Here is a 20,180-nt window from a genome sequence, read left to right as displayed (position 1 = left end):
TAGCATTTTGTATGCAAAAACAACGAAGGTTGATTGACCCGGATGAACATTACAGGCTTTCCATTCTGTTGTGATCATCTATTTATAACTATCATCTTTAAGCAAAGTAGAATTAAAGTTAAATGGTGCCTTGGGCTTGCGTTCACCACCAACAATCTCTAGATATATGGGCATGTGATCCGACGAACCCTTCTAATCCCACCCATTGTCGATAAAGGGGCAATTGATCCAATAAGATCTCCTTAACCAGAAAACGATCCAATCTTCTGGCTAGTGCTGCATCCCCAGTCCTTCGATTTCACCAAGTGGGTTTTAAGTAGGGCATGGGTATATCAATCAGATGATGATCCTACAGTAGGGTCAGGATGCCATCCGATAGCGAGTAAATCTGTGCATTCATACCCCAGGATTCAGCATGCCCAAGAGAGAAATTGAGATCCCCCCCCTATAATGATGTTCTCTACTTGAAAGTAGTCATAATCAAGTAATTGTTGCCAGAAAGTGATCATGTTGATACAAGGCCCATAGACATTAATAATCCTCAGCTCCCTTCCAATCTCTGCTGAGTAAATATCAACTCCTATGAACCCTTACCCCCCCCCCCCCCGCAAGTGTTTAGCAGTCTTATGTATCTGGGATCATATCCCAATATCAAACCACCAAATTGCCCTCGTGCATCTAGTGCAATGAAATGCCATCCAAGAGAGATGGCCTCAAGGATGGGAATAATATGTAATCTAGTCGCAAGTGTCTCTTGTAAAAATATAATGTTAACCGATTCCAATTCCATCATCCGACGAAAGGCTAATTTCTTAGCAGGGCTAGCCAAACTCGACAGTTGTAGGAGATCCACTTCATGGAGGACCAGGGGGGAGGGAGGTCAATGCTCTAAGGACCTTGTCAATGGGATGTTGTCTACCTTGTGCCACATCCAGTCCAACCTGGATAATGGCTTTAGACATGTTGGATTTTCTACCACGGGAAGACTTGGTGAGCGGAGGTAAGGGTGTAATACCAATTCCACTACCATCCCTCGGAGTATATGAGATGAAGACCGAAGGTTATAACAGTGTCCCTTACTAGATTCAGAGGAAGGTTCCTCATGGGAGAGTGGATCCAGTATTCCAAAGATGGTAGGAGGAGAGGGAAGAAAATGGGTGCAAATGGGACCAATGTGCAAACAACAGATGAACAATGCACAAAACCAACATTACAAAACAAAGAACAAGGAAAATAAGCAGATGACAATAAATGGAGAGATGGAGGGTTAGAGATGGTATCTGCAACAGAGGTATTTTCCACCGCAGCCACACGAGATCTAGTGATACGTGGGGATGGGGGACGAGTCTTCTCCTTGCGAGTACCACGAACTGCCTGAGAGTCCATTTGCAAATTCTCCTCAAAATGAACAGGTGCCTTCCGATGTTGATCAGCGTCCAGGTTAACAACTGCATGTTCAGACCGTGCAACCGAAGCAGAGCTAGATGAAAGTAGGGAGCAATCTTTATATAGATGTCCAATCTTGTGACATCTCATGCAGCGATAAGGCGCCCCCTCATAGTCCAGAATCTGAATCCTACAGGTATCCCTCCAATGCAGCTACATATTCTCCTTCAAACCCTCCCTGGTGTCAAGATGTACAAGAATGCGAGCCATGGACATATTCCTTGTTAGCATGTAAGATTTTTCATAATCCATATATCTGCTAAGGGCGTTCCCAATCCGCTTGAAAACGTCTTCAAACCAGAAGTGTAAGTGAAGACCAGGCAATCTAACCCAAATGAGTCCAGCCCCAAGATGTTCTCTCTAGGAATCAAAGAGGGGACTCCATCGTTTGAGAAGTAGCGGAGCCATTTCAATGTACCAATGCTTTGATAGTACCCAAGGTATAAACTCAGGCCACTGAAATCGAAGAGTGAACCATCCACAAGAAAGGGTAACAATTGACAACAATTTGGTGAGAACCTACCCCCAATTCTCCGGTACCCATTGTTTCAATTGTGCAATCGAATAGCCCTTCCGCTAACACGACCCACCAAGACACGGTCAGAGGTATCCATAACTTCCCCCATTTTAATGTTGTCTTCAAATGTGAGAGAGATATTCTTTGTGCCAGCTTCCATCCCTTTGAATCTCTTGGATGGACGCCCCGGTCGATTAGATAGTGGTCTACTCTGTGGAGTGTGAGAAGGGATCAAGTCAACCTCCGAGCGGGGAATCCCGGTCAGACCCGAGTGAGGAGGGGATGAATCCGCGAAACAACCAAAGGTGGGTGGGGCAGGGCAGGTAAGAGAGGTGGGGGAGGAGGGGCAACAAGGTCCAGTGGATGGGTTGGCTGAAAGTGTAATGCCTGAGGTGGAGGGGTGTGAGAAGAAACAGGGGTATAAGGCGGAGGGGGATTAAATGGGTATGGGGGAGCAGGAGGGTTGAGGCAAGATGAAATGAACTTCAGGGAGGTCGGGGAGAGCGGGGATAGGTCAGGGTCAAGTGGGTAGAAAACCGCTTCAAGGTAGCCAGAAAATGGCAGTGAGGAAGAAGACGGACCAGACAATAGATGAGGTTGTTGAGCCGAATTAGTGAAGGCAAGGTAATCCGGCACCGATTAAACCCCAGGTGCACTAGCTAGGGTTGAGGGAATATCCAAAGAAATATTCAAGGAGGAGACCGACAGTTGCGGAGTGAAAACAGACCAGTTGGGGTCCAGTTTAAATGCATCCTTAGAGCAAGCAACTATGTCTCCCTCCATGCTAACTGACAACAAAATGTTAACCACCCCAAGATAACCCCTAGCGGATATATGCCGGGTCAGAGAGGTGTACAATGCAGTCAGTTGTTAAACGGACTGGATGGGAAGTAACGGAGGTGGTTGGCCGGTAAGAGGGAGGGTATCGCCCGAGGAGTAATGCACGTCGTTACAACGCCAAACCAGGCCACAGCGCTGGCCGCCATCGCCAAAACTCCCAAACCCCAGTCCCCATCTCTCTGCCCATGTTCAGCCTCGATTTTCCATGAGGGACTTCCTCTGCTTGCTTCTCTTGTTTTCTAATCATATTAATAAAAATTATATGCATGTAAAAAAAAATATTATGAAAAAAATAAATAATTAAAGAAGAAAAGACAATGAGAAAAAGTTGAATTAATGTGACAAAGTAAAACAGACTTGAATACTCTTAAAAAAAAATGAAGGAATTGCGAAGAACATTTCAAAAAACTATGATATGAGGGGTGTTGGAAACCCCGAGTGGAGAAATAGACATTTGATGCGATAGTTTGAGCATCGTACCTATTTCCAAATCTCACAATCACATGAGTGGTTTATTCATTATTTTCGTTGCTTTGTGGATAATGTGTTTACATGGTTTTGAGTTTTTTTCTTTAAGTATAAGATAAGATAATTATATTTATGTCCAATTAATGACTACAAAGTAGGTCAAAGGGATTGTTGAATACAATGATGTCCATAAAATGTGGGAGGACTAAATAGTCTCCTATAAAAAATACAATGCATGAATATAAAAAGTACAACACAATAACATAAAAGATACAATATATGGAATGCCCTGACGAAGAAGATCAGAGCCATCGAGCCATCTCTCCTAACCTCTGAAAGTAACTAAAAAACACTAAAAAAAAATTTCACAAAATTGGTTGGCCTAATAAAAACTCAGTAGGAAGTGCGTACTATATAAAGATAGTATTAATTGTAGCATTAAAAAGAGAACACTGGCTACCCTAATGAAATATTTGTGCATCACATTGCATTTGATAAGTATTTTTAGAAGTAAGTTTTTGATATGATTACGTTGATAAGCGTTTTCACTGCGCGGTTTGGATGTGCCAGCACTGTTTGCAGTGGCGAATCGCAGGCTTTCATTTTCGTCCAATCGCAGGTTTTCATTTTCGTCGTCTTTCATCTAATTAGAAATTGGCACGTGAACAGACTAAACGACACCGTCGAAGGTGTTGAGGGGAGCTTCCTTGCAGTGATCGGGGAGGTCAACATAGACATCAGTGTTGCCTTTCTGGTGCCTGAAGCCCCGGTGGAACCAAGGGACCTCCATCAGCTGCGCGACAGTGATCCTCATCAGGGCTTTGGGTCACTAGGAAATTTTCTGGAAGATTTCAGAGCCAAATCATTCCCATATTCAAATCTCGTGATCAAAGATGGAAGTAAAGAAGCAAAGATGAAAGCTCAATTCGCACCGGGAGAACAAGGCGTGAATGCGGTGCTATCTCCTGCAAACTAGAAAATCGAGGCCAACCTTTCATCGGGTAAATATGCAATGAGATCTTGCTTTTGATAGGCATCGAATTGTTCGACCTGCCACCAAATTGTTCGAGTTGGCTATTCTCAAGAAAAAGGCCCATTGGTGGAGGAGCTAAAGAAGATCTGAATTGACCAATCAAACCTACAAATTCAATCAGAAAATATTTAATTAGATTAAGAATAAGATTTTGTGTTAAGAAACACAAGGAAACCAACAAACTCGATCTGAAATTGGGCTTGACAAATTCTTGACGGCCTAACAAAGAGAAAGCTGGATATTTGCAGCAAAAACCTGAATTCTGAGACTTGGGGTAACAGTTCTTAACAGTCCAACAAAATGCAAACAATAAATTTTTATATGGTAAATCTCTAGGCCCAAATGTAAATTCCTGTATATTAGGCAAACACGTCCTCGCCATAGCTAAGGAGGTCTTCACCGGCCGAGACACTGGAATAGGCAAAATCTTGAATTTGAGGAATGGATGAATTTTCTAAGCAACACAACATATTCGAGGTGCCTCAAGAGAAACTCTCCACCATTCAATAAGATAACTCCAGTATCTGAGCTTTCAATGCAAAGATCATGGGCAAGCCAATAAGGAAGCCTAAATTTCAACCTCTTGCGTATAATCCTCAATAAAGAAAACGTCGAGTTTCATCCTCTCAGATAAGAAATTTTGACAAAAACCAATACATAAACCATGGATTTGAGGTTCCAATAAAATCTTTATACAGTACCCAAGGAAATATGCCCGGATTTCAGCCTCTTGAGAAACTTTTATGACAACCCAACAAATGATTCAAGAAAGCCCAAAAAAGGATCTAAGGATCCTGGTGAAGAATTCTACATTACCCAACAATGGATTTAGAAGGCCTTGAACTTCTTAACACATCCCTTTGAATTAAGATCCATTGGTATGAAGTTTGAGAAGAGGATTTTTGTAGCAGAAATCAATAATAATAAATAAATAAATCAAATCCTAATATTTTGCATTCATAGGCATACTGTCTGTTTGGATTTGGATCAAACTTGCCAACTAACTCAATGGGTTAACAAGCATGCCGCCATTCAAGCCCTTATCTCCATTATCATTCACTATCACCTTATGTTCATGGATTCCTCAGCACAGAACTTCAAAGAAGACCATTTCAATGACTAGAGATTACACTGAAAATTGTATTCAATGCCCATTGATTCTGGTTGTGCTGGTTGAGCACAACTTTGCTTTTCTATTGTTTGTTGTCTGGTAAAAAAGCATACACAGGAATATTTATTTTTCTATATACCTTTTCCTCTGCCACTGCCACAGGTCATGACTATTTTTCTACTCCACCCCACCAGCATTTTCATTGGATTAGATTGGTGACAGGGAGAAATAGCTTTGGGGTTATTCGATTTTGTGCACACAACAAGAAAAGAGCGTCGTGGGTGGAAGTGAATAATGGAAACAATCATTTCGACAGTGTTGATATTCTGAAAATCGGAGTGAAAAATTAAAAGGGAGAATTTTATCAAAATGATTATCAATAACTATAGCACTTCGGGTTTTGGAGAAAGCATGGTGCAACCTAATTCAAGTATGGGCCCATGCGTTACTTACACCATCAATATGATGTAAACAAAATTAACTAGAGTATGGTGGGTTGTCCTGGCCAGGTGAATGGCGCAATACCCACCCAGTTATTCAATGTTTTTGCCCTCCATAGTGTGTTTTTATGAAAACAATCTCACGAGATTTATTCCTGTCGAGGTTACTAGATTGTCCAGACTTGAGAACCTGGATCTCTCAGTCAATTTCCTCAGTGGACCTATTCCTCAAGAGTTGACAAAGTGTAAACTGTTGGAGAGGTTGATATTACAAAACAATTTCTTCACAGGGCCAATTCCAATCAGGCTTGGATCAAACCTTAATAATATAGTGCAATTAGATCTTTCTTCTAATCTTTTGAATGGCTCAACCCATGGGGAGCTCTGTAACCTTTCTTCATAGTTGGGCACTCTCAATCTTTCCTATAACAGGATTTCAGGCCCAATTCCTCAAACTCTCTGTAAGTTGCCTCTGCCTATTAGTTCAGATTTACAGAACAATAATCTTAGTGGATTGATTCAACAAGATGGATCTCTTGCAAATCAAGGACCCACAAGGACCCACAACCTTTGTGAACAATTCAAGACTTTATGGATTCCTCTTAAATAAATCCTTGCAAAAAGCCCATATCAACACCTCCTAATCTCAATTTTCCTTTACAAGGCCCTTCCTCAGGGAGCCCTATTAATCAGGAGGCGAGCCCTGCAGTAAGGAAAAGTTTTAAAACTGGTTTAATTGTTGCAATATCGGTGGGAAATGTTGGGAGCATTTCCATAATTGGCCTACTTTTTATCTATTTGTGTTGGAAAACTAGGATCTACCAAAGCCAAATGGTGCAGTTGTGGACGAAAGAAAAATTGGTAGGAGGGATTCCTCAATGTTTATGTAACAACGCAGAGACTTCTGAAATAGCCTCAGAGAAGGGAGACCGGGGAGATCTCATTCCCAATGACAAAGGTTTCAGCTTTGACTTAGATGAATTGCTCAGAGCTTCTGCTTATGTCTTAGGGAAGAGTGAATTGGGAATTGTGTACAAAGTGGTACTTGGCAATGGGATTCTATGGCAGTGAGGAGGTTGCGGGAGGGAGGTGATCAGATATTTAAGAAATTTGAGTATGAAGTTCAAGCCATTGCACGAATTCAACATCCAACATAGTGAAACTTCGAGCATATTATTGGGCAGCTGATGAGAAATTGTTGATATCTGACTTCGTTCCAAATGGAAGCTTGGAAGTTGCATTGCATGGTAAATTTTCTTTTATAGATTCAATTTTAAGTTTCTTTGATTTTATGGCGGATTTTTTCTCTTCAACTTGGTTTCTCAAAATACACTATTTGCAAGGTATAATATTGATAGTTTTAAGGTTGAGTATTTTAATGAGAAGGAAAATCAAAAAATGGTTTTCAGCATTGCTTTTTTTTTCAGTGTTATATAATTCAATTTTTTAAATTAAAAAACACATAAATGCCCTCAAGCATTTATTACAATTGACAAGTAAAAATCCCTTGGCTTTAAGCCACCACTTCCCATGTGGACAGGCTATGCCGAAAATGAAGTGGGCTATATCTTCTCTTAATCATGCTTTTGCCACAACTATGTACAGTTACAAAGAATGACCAAAAAAACCATCCACCCAAAGGGGAATATCAAGGGAATGAATGATCTTCTATGCTAAAACTTTTGATTGACATACCAATCTCAATTCCTAGATGTACAACTGAGTTGAGAAACATGGCAACTCTGCTAATCAGTTGCTATGCAGGGAGCTTGGCAGGTTTGATAAGTGCCACAAAGTCATACTCGGGCATTGAGTACTTTTTAAAAACTACATTCAATCTGCTTTCTTTAGAGCTCTGATGGAATGCCACCATCAGTCTTGTACACTCCTTGAGGTCTATTTCAGAGTAGCCTGTATGGCGTTTAAGTACATCGTTCCAGGCAGGTGTCTTTTTCAAAGTGTTTTGACCGTTGTAGACTGCAGCAGCATCGAGCATTAATGAGGAGGATTTATCATCACATATTGCATCAAACTTAGTTCCATAAAGAAGAATACCAAATTTTCCATCTCTTCATCAGAGCTAGCATCTTTGAGGAACCAGATAAGGAATACATATGGAGTTGGGACTGTGAGATGGAATTTCGATTTGTTGAGCATTGTCTTCTCCATAACCAATACATGTTTCCTCTCAAATTTATTTTCTAAGATGTCAAGAAAGTCTGTCTGGAGCCCAAATTTCCTCATACTTTGAAGCTATAAGCATTGCAATGGCACCCACTAATTAATAATTTCTCCTCGATACAAGTTGAGTAGCAAGATATCTATCAAGAAGATTTGTGGAAAGATACAAAGCCTCTGGCATCGACCCAAATTTGTAATGTACCTCAATTAACCAATTTATTAGTACTACTCTCATTTTGACATTAATCTCTTGTTGTTTGGGCATATAATTTGGCACACATCGCATTTGCTCTATTCTACGATAGAACTTGTATATATCATCAATACATTCAACCACTGCTAAATGGTTATCACGGTCCCCCATCAAAGTTTGGCAAGGGTCCTCCTCTACCTCAGTGATTTCATCATCAAATCTAAACCCACGTAACGCTACTGCACTTCTAGATGTAAGTGATGTTGTTAGTGATTTAGGTTTTGTTGTTAGTAATTGAGGTTTCTCTTTGTCCTTGCATCTCCAGCATTGTGATTACAAGTTTGTTTTATTATGTGCGGTAGTTCAATAATAACACAATCATCTGATTCATTGGTCACTACAGTTCTTGGAGGAATGTCCTTGCTCTTACTAGACCTCCTTTGCTTTTTTCCCCACACAACGTCTGCCTTTGGAATCACAACCGGTGCCTAAGTTTGGTTATTGGCAACAGAGATCCCCTTCTTTGCAGCTGCCCATGCAAGTAACTGAGCACCAAAAGTCCTCGTAATAGGGCAAGAGACCTCAGCGAGAGGTTTCCCATTGACTCCTTCATTGGTGACATTGCATTTACCACCGACATTTGCCACAATGTTACCAATATCTCCCAGGTCCCTCCTATTGTTTGCAGCTTGAGAAACCCTCTAAGGAGAGACCATTGCTTTTGGTTGGGCTGCCTTAGAAGCCATCTTCTTGTTCTGTACAACTCCTTGGGTTTGCTTGTTGGGGAACATTTAAGCAAATTAAATTTGTTGGCTAGTCACAAGAAACAAGTTATAAAGCCCTATATAACAAGGTTGAATCTTACAGTTCCCCAGAGCCCCACGGGTGGCAGCTCTTGCAACCAAATAAACTGAAAACACAACCACAGAAACGAAGTATCTTGTGCTCACAACTTCTTCAGTTTCAGTGTTGTTTATTGGATCAATTTGATTCATTGTTTTTCATCAATCATAAAGTGTTGCTTTGAAAAATGTTTTTTTGCCTACTTTGTTTGTAGTCCTGAGGTAGGAAGGCTTACTTCCAGGTTAAAAACACAATTTGTTATTGCAACGTTGCTCAGACCACCTCAATCTATTAATTCATGATGATTTTGATAAAAAATAGCTAAAAACAACACAATTACAGAAACTCAATCATATATTATGCACAAATGGTGTATGTGCAAACACACTCACACACTGATTTACATTCAGATTACTCTATTAAATAGAGTTTCTGAGATCCAACTTATTCCTAAATTAAATAGAGAGGTTGAGAGAATTTCTCAACCATCACAAACCAACATCTTAACTATGGAATGTAAGCATTAACTCCAACATCCCCCCTTAATGATTACATTACATGAAAATAACAAACTAATCAAGCTTATCAGTAGATGCTCCATCAAGTTGCCTCATAACCCTCGGAAAGGTGTAGTTGGCAAGTTGGATTCCCGAGTTCCCTTCCTCAACTCCCGAATCAAGGACCTCCCGAAGTCAATTACTGAACAGCATCCCAATCTGTCGCATAACCTCATTAGGAAACCACTTCCATGTCTACCACTAATGAGGGATCCTTCCCTAGATCCGCAACTGCCATACTATCTAGACAACCATCCATATTGAGCCTTACTGCTACTTGATCTTTAAGTACTGGCATCAGACACATAGTTGAACTGCTAGTTATTTTTAAAAGAGTTTAATAGGTTCACTCTCTTCATTGAATTCATCATAATATGAATGGTTTTGCCAGCTCACTGAGACAGAGAGAAGAACCAACAATATAATGGCTATGAATACGATAGCACTGAACACCTCGAACCATGCCGTGACAGAAATAGGCAACACATCAGACATGTAAGAAACGAGATATGGGCTAGCGATCGTGCAATCAGATTTCATACCGCCCATTTGAACGAGAACGGCGCTGTAATTGGGATCGATAAGGAGACTTTGGATTCATTCCCCAAGATGTTATATTCTGTCAAAGCCTGCCAATCGCTCAATTTTTACACGGAAATGAGTTAGAAGAAGCAGAGGATAACAAGTGTTGCTCGATTTGCCTAAGCGATTACAAGGAGCCGGAGAATGTGAGGATTATTCCTGATTGCGATCACATGTTCCACATGGATTGCATCGACAAATAGCTTCGCCTACATGCAACATGTCCCATCTGTCGAACATCTCCTCTTCCTTCACGGAGCTCCACTTCTCTCGCGCAAGAATCCCCTCCAACTGTTATTCTGACAGCACTTGATCATGGTTTGAACCCATGATTTATATGAACTCAGATGGAGATCTTGTAAATTTTTCTCCCTCTTAAGCGATTTCCCACGTTCAGAGCATAGGACATAATATGTCGCAGTGTGAAGTGTCTACAGGAGCAGGAAGGTCGGTCTATGAAGCAAATGAATGAAAAATATGCAGATCTTCTCGTTCACTCCATGTATTACGTTCTGAAAATCTGTGGTCACTTTGCTAATTCCGTGGCTGGACTGGATCGGACCGGAGATATGGCAGCAATTTTAAAAAAATGGAGAATACACTGTCCAGAACGCAAAGCAAACAGCTCTTGAACGCAAGCTCATCTCAGTTCTAGGAATTTTATCACAACACAACACATAGGCCTCTGATCCTACGCTCTGATACCATGATAAAAAATAGCTAAAACAACACAATTACAGAAACTCAATCATATATTATGCACAAATGGTGTATGTGCAAACACACTCACACACTGATTTACATTCAGATTACTCTATTAAATAGAGTTTCTGAGATCCAACTTATTCCTAAATTAGATATAGAGCTTGAGAGAATTTTTCAACCATCACAAACCAACTTCTTAACTATGGAATGTAAGCATTAACTCCAACAGATTTATATCAAATGCAATAACTTTGTTTTGTTTATAACTACTGATTTTAGCTTTTAAGCCAACTCTCTATTTAAATATATCATATTTTTTATATGTTGCGGGAGAATCTAAATTGCATTTATTGGTTGACAACAAGCTTGACAATTCTTACCAATTCCTGCAGGTAGATCAGGCCGTCCAACCACACTCTTGACATGGGCATCTAGGATAAATATTGCCAAGGGAACCGCACGCAGTTTGGCCTATCTGCATGAGTGCAATCCTCGTAAATATGTACATGGAGACATTAAGCCCACAAATATTCTGTTGGATAACAATATGCAGCCATATATCTCAGTTTTTCGCTTGGGTCGTCTAATTATTATTGCAGGCAGCAGAGTTGCACCTCGACAAAGTGGAGAACTTCTTAGTGGAGGCCTTCCATCAGGAAAAAACTCAGTTGTTGCTCATGGAAGCACGTTCCCAGGAGGAGTTATAAGATTAGTTATAGAATGACCAACAAATGATGGACGTTCACATTCATTTTTGAATAATTACCAGGTTGCAGAAGCCTTTGTTGTTGGCCACAAGCCAACACAGAAATGGGATGTTTATTCATTTGGAGTTGTCCTTTTGGAAATGCTTACAGGTCGATCTCCAACATTCCAACTTGCATCCTTTGACATGGACTTGGTCACTTGGGTTAGAAAAACATTCAAAGAGGAACACCCACTGTCAGAAATTGTGGATTCATCACTCCTACAAGAAGCATATACAAAGAAAGAAGTACTTGTTGTATTCCATATTGATGAAAAATATATCTGATTCTCTTGACACAATTGGAGCTGCATCACAAAATTGAAAAGGTTACCAAGCTATACAACTTGTTCATCTATTTACTCTATTTTATAGTTGCTCCCAAATTTTGACTCATTATTTTGTTGAAAGTCATATCCAAGTGCAGAATCCATGACATGCTACACATCCTCTCCATCTTCTTTATTCCTGTATCTATAGGAAGCAATCTTTTGTTTCATGTCCAGGTCGTTTAATGTTAAATTGAGGGTGCAATTTAGTCCCCATTTTTATTAAAGTAGCCTTCTAAGAGCATTTATTTATTTATATTGCAATTTTCAACTATTGTAGAGCAACAATGCCCAAATTTTCACTTTAATGCATATGTTTCATAATTTCATTTCATCTTGTATTAAAATTAGAGTACATATTTTTCTTACTATAGCTAAAATGATGACACTACAGATCCCAGATCTATTTTGTATCAGAAATTTGAGATTTCTTCCTTGGACTCTAATGACACTAATTGGTAACGATTGGAAAATTTGTAAGCTTGTGGACTGTTGTCGAAGGAATATCGAGGCAAAATAATAGGGACAGGTTGATGTTCTTGATTGTATATTCTTTTTCTTAAAAAATTAATCGCAACTTTGTTATGGTCTTGACCTGCGAGAAGATGTCAGAATACCAAATATAAGAAGAAACACAACCCACAACACAGAACAAAATGAGAAATAACAACATGTATTTTATTATTTAGAGATGAAAGCAATGTTCACTTGCCTTTCGAGGGGGCAACCTCCAGTAGAGCAAGGCTCGATTACAAAATAAGACGCGACGCTCCTCAATGGGGAGTCTCTATTCTTTATATAGGATTCATACATGCAACGCCATAGGTCAGTGCCATGGTTCTCTTAATACCATCTATCTAATACCATGGCCTGTTTGCAACTAACTGTGGTTCCTTTCTTTAAATGCGGATCAACCACTTACAATTATTAATATGGGCTTTATTGACTCTTTAACTAACTATAACTATGACTTGACCCTATTACATAAATAAGGGGGTTAGGTTTGGACCCTAACATGCCCTTCCCCCATAAAAACAGCCTTGTCCTCAAGGTTGAAACTGCGGAAACTGCTGAAGAACAGTGGTTGGTTCCCAGGTCGCATTTTCTGGAGAGGTGTCTTTCCACTTGACGAGGACTTCCTTGATCATGCAGTCGCGTAGATGTCGTTCTCGCGTGTCGAGTACTTGTTGAGGTTGGAGCCATATTGAACCACCACCATTCAATTCAAGTAGACTGTTTTGAATTCTGCAATTGTTTCCCACCACTTTCTTGAGGCATGATAAATGGAAGACAGGATGGATTTTTGCAGTGGGTGGCAAGGCTAGCTTGTAGGCTACTTCTCCAATGCGTTGAAGTATTGGATAAGGTCTGTAGAATTTTGGAGATAATTTCTAACGGCCCTTGTCTTTGACTGATGTTTGCTTGTATGGTTGCAGCCTCAAGAATACCTGATCTCCTTCTTGAAATGTGCGCTCTGAACGATGTTGGTCTGCCTGTTGCTTCATGCGATTCTGAGCTTGATGGAGATTATCTTTGAGACGGGCTAGCATGGCTGCATGGTTCTGTGGGAGTTGCTCCACTGCTCGCACCTTAGAGCATCCAGGGAAATAAGAAGTAGGTGAAGGGGGAAGTTGACCATAAACTGCTTCATATGGATTCATTTTGGTGGCAACATGATAGTTAGTATTATACCACCATTCAACTAGAGGTAACCACTATATCCATTGATGTTGCTTTTCTGAAGTGAAGCACCTAAGGTAGGTCTCTAAAAATTTGTTGACTGCTTCAGTTTGACCATCAGTTTGGGGATGATAGGAAGTACTTAGTTGGAGTTGGGTGCCTTGTAGCTTGAAAAGTTCCTGCCAAAAGTTACTGGTGAAGATCCGGTCACGATCAGACACAATGGAAGTGGGCATGCCATGCAGTTTGAAGATCTGGTCCATGAGAGATCGGACCACCAAAGTGGGGGTAAATGGGGGTAGGGCGCAAAAATGAGCATACTTAGAAAGTCTGTCCACAACCACCATGATGACTGACTTGTTGCCTGACTTCGGAAGACTAGTAATGAAATCCATAGAAACCTCCGTCCAAATTGAGGCAGGGATGGGCAATGGTTGTAGAGTGCCTGGGGACTTGACTATTTCTCCTTTGTGGCGTTGACACACATCACATTCCGCTACAAAAGTAAGAATGTCAGTTTTCACGCCTGTCCAAAAGAAGGAACGACGAGTGCGAGCATAAGTCTTCTAAAAGCCTGCATGGCCTGCAATGGGAGATGAGTGCAACTCTGCCAAAAGGCGCATTTTAAGGGTGGATGTCGGTGACATCACTACTCTCTCATTGTAGCGAAGAATCTCATCCTTCCAAGAGTAGGCCACTATGGAATTAGCACTGCTTGCAAGTTATTAACGAGTTGGGAGAGCGAAGGATGTGAAAACCATTCCTTGCGGGCTTCTTCAATCCAATCTACAATGGGAAGAGAGATTGCTAGCAGGGTGTTGTCCTCCTCAAATTGGCGTGATAAAGCATCCGCTATGACATTTTCGTGCCCTTTCTTGTAAATTATCTCATAATCATATCCCAGCATTTTGGCTAGCCATTTATTTTGTTGTGGCGAGGATAGTCGTTGCTCCAAAAAATATTTGAGGCTTTGATGGTCTGTGCGGATTTGGAAATGCCACCCCAATAAGTATGGTCGCCAGGTATCCACTGCAAGTAAGATGGTCATCATCTCCTTCTCATAGGTAGATTGTCCCAGATGTTTCCCACTTAGTTGTTGGCTGGTGAAAGCCAAGGGTCGATCTTCCTACATTAAGACAGCCCCAATACCCGTACCTAAAGCATCACATTCAATCACAAAAGATTTGGTGAAGTTGGGTAGTGCCAATACAAGAGTGGAACACATGGCCTGTTTGAGAGCCATAAACGCCTGTTGTGCTTCATCAGTCCAGAGGAATGAATTTTTCTTGAGAAGGTGAGTGAGGGGTCTAGCAATGCGACCATAATTACGGACAAATTTGCGATAGTAGCCGGTGAGACCCAAGAATCCTCTCAAACTCTTCAAGGTCTTTGGTTGGGGCCAATCCTGCATTGCCTAGATCTTTTTGGGATCCACCCTGACACCTTCACGCCCCACAATGTGGCCCAAATACTCGACTTCTTCCATGCCAAAAGAGCACTTGGACAATTTGACAAATAATTTATGCTTCCGGAGCAGTTGCAAGAGCAGGTCTACATGTTGAAGATGTTTTTCCCAGGTGAGGCTGTAGATGAGAATGTCATCAAAGAAAACAAGGACAAATTTTCTGAGATATGGTTTGAGCAGGTGATTCATGAAGCTCTGAAAAGTGGATGGGGCATTAGAGAGACCAAATGGCATGACCAAGAACTCATAATGGCCTTCATGAATTCGGAAAGCAGTCTTGGGAATGTCTACTTCTTTCATGCGTATTTGGTGATAGCACGAGCGAAGATCTAGCTTGGTAAAGAATTGAGCACCATTTAGTTCATCCAGCGAATCATCAACCACCGGGATAGGGAATTTATCTTTGACCATGAACTTGTTGAAGACCCTGAAGTTTGGACACATGCGCCATTCCCCATCTTTCTTGAGTACCATGACAACAGGTGATGAATAAGGACTGATGCTAGGACGAATGACACCGGCTTCCAGGAGTTCCTTGATGATTTTTTCAATTTCATTCTTTTGCGCGAAAGGGTATCTATATGGGCGCACATTCAGTGGTTGTGCCCCTGGGACCAAAGTGATGCTATGATCATGTTCCCCTCTAGAGGGTGGAAGCTTGTTAGGTTTGTCAAAAACCTACAGGTCGCTGTTTAAGACCTATTGCATCTCAGGTTGAATATGGAGAGTAGTGGGCTCGATGGCCTGGATGGCATTAACTTGGGCAATAACTCCATGATGGCCCTTTTTAACAACTTTTCCATTCGATGCGAGCTGATGATAGAAGGAGTACCTACTTGGAGTCCGTGAAGGGCATGCATGTGGTCATTTTGCTTAAAGCTCATATATAACTCCTGGAAATCCATTGTGATTGGGCCTAGTGTGCAGAGCCATTCAACACCCAAGACAATGTCACAACCACCCATGTTGATGGCAAACATGTGGGTCTTTAGGTGGTAATCTCCCATCTAAAGTTTGATATTTTCACAGCAGCCTTCACATTTCATTGTCCCCCCATCAGCAATCTGGACCTGGAAATTAGAGACTGCTCTAACAAAACAATGAACAGCTTCAGCGACTCGCTGATGGATAAAGTTATGCGTGCTACCACTATAAATCAATACTACTATAGGGTGATGTTTAATAAAACCTCTGATTTTGAGAGTTTGGGGAGACGAAAAACATGCCAAAGCATGGAGCAAGATAACTAGTTCTTCTAGCGTAGCTGGGAGCTCGTTGTCTTGTTGGTTGTCCTCATCTTCCTCCTTTGATCCCTCAAAGAGTGGGGCTTCCTCAGATGAACTGTGATCAGTAGCATCAATTTGAAAGAATTTGGGTTCCTTGCATTTATGCCCCAGAGAGTATTTGTCATCACAGTAGTAACACAATCCTCTCTTTCTTCTTTCAGCCATTTCTGCGGGGGACACCTTTTGAACCTTAAGTGTTTGGGTAGTGCCCTAAGCCTGGTTGGGGCATTCCTTGGCTATGAAATGTGGATGAGGCGACTTGGCTGCTAAAGCACGTTCCACTTCGATAGTCTTTGTGCAAGCTTCCATCCCTGTGGATGGGTGGTGCATCCGGACGTGGGTTTGGATGGCTTCTTTGAGACCACTTATAAAACATTCCAAGTAGAATTCATCTCCGAGACCTGCGTGCGGAAGGCCAATGTCTCAAAAACTGTAATATAGTCGTTTACTGTGCCTATCTGTTTGAGCTTAGTAAGACGACCCAAAAAATTAGATTCACCGTCAAAGTGGTCACAAATGGATTTTGCTAACACCTGCCAAATAATTTTCCTTGGATAGCATTTCTAATGTCACTGCCACCATTGCCATCTTTCTTGCTCCAAGTAAAGGCCTCCAACACGTAGTTTAGTGTCATCATCTACAATGTTATTCAGAATGAAATATTGGTCCATTTGTGCTACCCATATTGTCGGATTAGAGCCATCAAATTTGTACATGTCCAGCTTGGGTGGTCAATGGTGGGAATGTTGGTGATTTCCATGGAAGTGAAGATGATGGCTAGATTCTCCTTCAAGGTCTTCATTAAAACCATATGCCTCCGATTGTAATGCCAGCTTGCCCTTTGTGACTGTGTATGTTAATGTCTTTATCTGGTCCATTAAAGAGGCCAAATTTTTTTCAATGTTCTCGATCTTCTCATTGGCCATGGCTTGAGCTCTGGTTTCAACCATACACAGATCCGGGTCACTTGTCGTCACTTTGAAAAAATTTGGTACCCCCTGAAAATTAACGTTGACAAGTAAATGGTACCACCTCGCTCAGCTCGTCATCCTAATTCTTATGGGCTAAGTCTTTTAAAAGCGTCCCGGGAGGGCCTCAGACTCTACTCCGAGAGGAGTTTTACTCTCCGCTTACCAACACTGCAGTGGCCAATTTCCAGAAAAGTTAATCTTGCCCAATGTCCTGCGAGAATCGCCCCAGGGTATAGGAACCACAAGCCTCCCTGCACAAATGATCAGATCTGTCTGCGAAACCCTCAACTGTTGAATGTGAATTGGATTGCGGTGGCGACAAAACCCCAACTGCGAGATCCGCATGGTATTGTGGCGGTAGACCCTGAACTAGTTGATCTGATTGTTACGGCGGCGACAAAACCGCAACTGCTAGATCTAATTTGGCAAAGAAGATAATGGGTGATCTTTAGAGAGACGACGGAACTATGGTCTCAAGGAGTGTTGAGCGCTACAAATCGCAATATACCTAAGGGTCCAACAATAGTACTCGGCCCAATCTTTCAGGGCACTAACTAAGGAGGATCAACCGTACCCTTAGCCGTACTACCCGACTACCCTATCATACACGCGAGTAATCTCCCCTAGTGATGTTCTCGGTGTACTGTAGCAACAAAACTGCTAATGGTTTATCTATAGCAAGGTTTCAGGTGAACCTAGGGGGCTTCTGATATACCCAGAGGGTACGTGGAAGACAGTCCATGCGCGGTTTTGTCTAATGCGCTACTACTCGAAGGGGTACCCACAGGGATTACAAGGGAGTCCAACAAGCGTGACCACCTCTTGTATTTCCTACGTGCATGCCTCTCCAAATCCGCAGGTTTATGCTCTCAACGACAGATCTCGTAGTTTAAAGACACTGGAACACGTCTTTAGCCAAAAAAAAATTGCTAAAAATGGAGATACCATCGGCCCTAGAAAGCGCTCTGAGACCACTTGTTATGCTCTTGACCTGCGAGAAGATGCCAAAATACCAAATATATAGAGAAACACAAAACCCAGAACTCAGAACAAAATGAGAAATAACGACGTGTATTTTATTAATCAGAGATGAAAGCAATGTTCACTTGCCTCTTCGAGGGGGCAACCTCCAATAGAGCAGGGCTCGATTACAAAATAAGACGCGACGCTCCTCAATGGGGAGTCTCTATTCTTTATATAGGATTCATACATGCAATACCATGGGTCAGTGCCATGGTTGTCTTAATACCATCTATCTAATACCATGGCACGTTTGCAACCAGCTATGGTCCGTTTCTTTAAATGCGGGTCAACAACTTACAATTAATAATATGGGCTTTATTGACTCTTTAACTAACTATAACTATGACTCGACCCTATTACATAAATAAGGGGGTTAGGGTTGGACCCTAACAAACTTTGTGCCTCTGTATTGGCATTTTCTATCGGAAATTGCAAAATATGTCCTTATTAGGGCATTCTCTTGATATGGAATTTTGTTCACACTAAACTCTTATGCACCTCTGTATTGTGTAGCTTTTACACAAACTTGCCTTCACTATTATTTACTCATTCTAGAAATGTATTAAACTCAATTTGTAGATGTTCCAAGTGCTTTCTTTGAATGTGACACACTGATAGTAAAAGAGTGTCAGATCTTGTCTTTGAATTATTGTACTACCGAGCAATTAGTTCGATGCTTGATCAACTTGATATTATGTAGAACTTTAATCATGGTCACTGCTTACAAACACCTGAATTGTGTGCAATCTACTTTCTTTGCCTTTTCAGTACTGTGTAAATGTTACTCAAATTTAGAGTACTTGTGCTCCCTACAACTTATACTCTATTGTTACGATTTGTTCCACCACATCCTTTTCAAACTACTTCAATAGTTCTATGTCCTTCAAGTCGCAATGAACGCAACATTGATTTCCTTCAATGGCAATGTGTGATCATTGTGCTCATGGGAGACTTAGGGCTACCCTCAAAAAAATTCAATGCTAGTCATGTTCCCAATCTTTCCACCTACATACAAACAACAAACTCTACCTTTAACATGATCAAACTTAAATAACCTATCCACTAATTCATCCCATATATAGGAGATGTCCCTTTCACATGCTATGTTGCATGTTGGAGTGAGAGGCTACCCCTTCAACACTATTCATGGGAGGGAACATGTGATAAGTGATGAGATGATCCCTTTCCCCTTCATTTAGTTGCTCCACGCTAAGAAAAAACCCCTTGTCGGTTTGTTTATTCACCTTTCAGCAATTCATGGGAGGGAAAATGTGATAAGCGATGACATTATCCCTTCCCTTTCATTTAGTTTCTCTGTACCAAGAAAAACCCCATTGTTGGTTTTGCTTATTCACCTTTGAGTTTCTGTATATTGAAGGGGAGAGTTTATTTGTGGGAGGGAATGAGTGATAAGTGATGAGATGATTCCTTCCCTTTCACTTAGTTGCTCCACACCGAGGAAAACACCTTTGTTGGTTTGTTTATTCGCCTTTGAGTTAATGTAGATACAAAGGGAAAGTCTTTTCACACAATGTTCTAATGAGATTAATGGAGTTGCCAAAACTTGTGACTTTACAAACTCCCTTGTGTTTGAGTGCAATGAGATCCTATAACACCACAAACACTTTTGTGTCATTATTCGTGATGATACCAAATCCCTAAACATATTTTTAACATATTCTTCCTTCAAAATTACTGAACACCCCATCTTTCTTGTAGGGTAGAACATATTTTATCATTCAACATCCATTTCTATCCAATTCAA

General features: G+C 41.1%; 3 pseudogenes; 2 read left to right on the top strand and 1 right to left on the bottom strand.

Moving 5' to 3' along the window:
- Positions 1–5,903: 5,903 nt before the first annotated feature.
- Positions 5,904–6,465, top strand: LOC149243513 (uncharacterized; annotated as a pseudogene).
- A 31-nt stretch (positions 6,466–6,496) lies between these two features.
- LOC149243511 (receptor protein kinase-like protein ZAR1 pseudogene) lies at positions 6,497–11,949 on the top strand (annotated as a pseudogene).
- LOC149243512 (G2/mitotic-specific cyclin S13-7 pseudogene) lies at positions 7,505–9,020 on the bottom strand (annotated as a pseudogene).
- Positions 11,950–20,180: the final 8,231 nt, after the last annotated feature.

Source organism: Pinus tabuliformis, chromosome 8, assembly GCF_031772625.1.
Source record: "Pinus tabuliformis cultivar Carrire ecotype Pingquan chromosome 8, CPIR1, whole genome shotgun sequence".
NCBI lineage: Eukaryota > Viridiplantae > Streptophyta > Pinopsida > Pinales > Pinaceae > Pinus > Pinus tabuliformis.
Note: the sequence above shows the minus strand (reverse complement) of the source record. Positions and strands in the feature narration are given on the sequence as shown.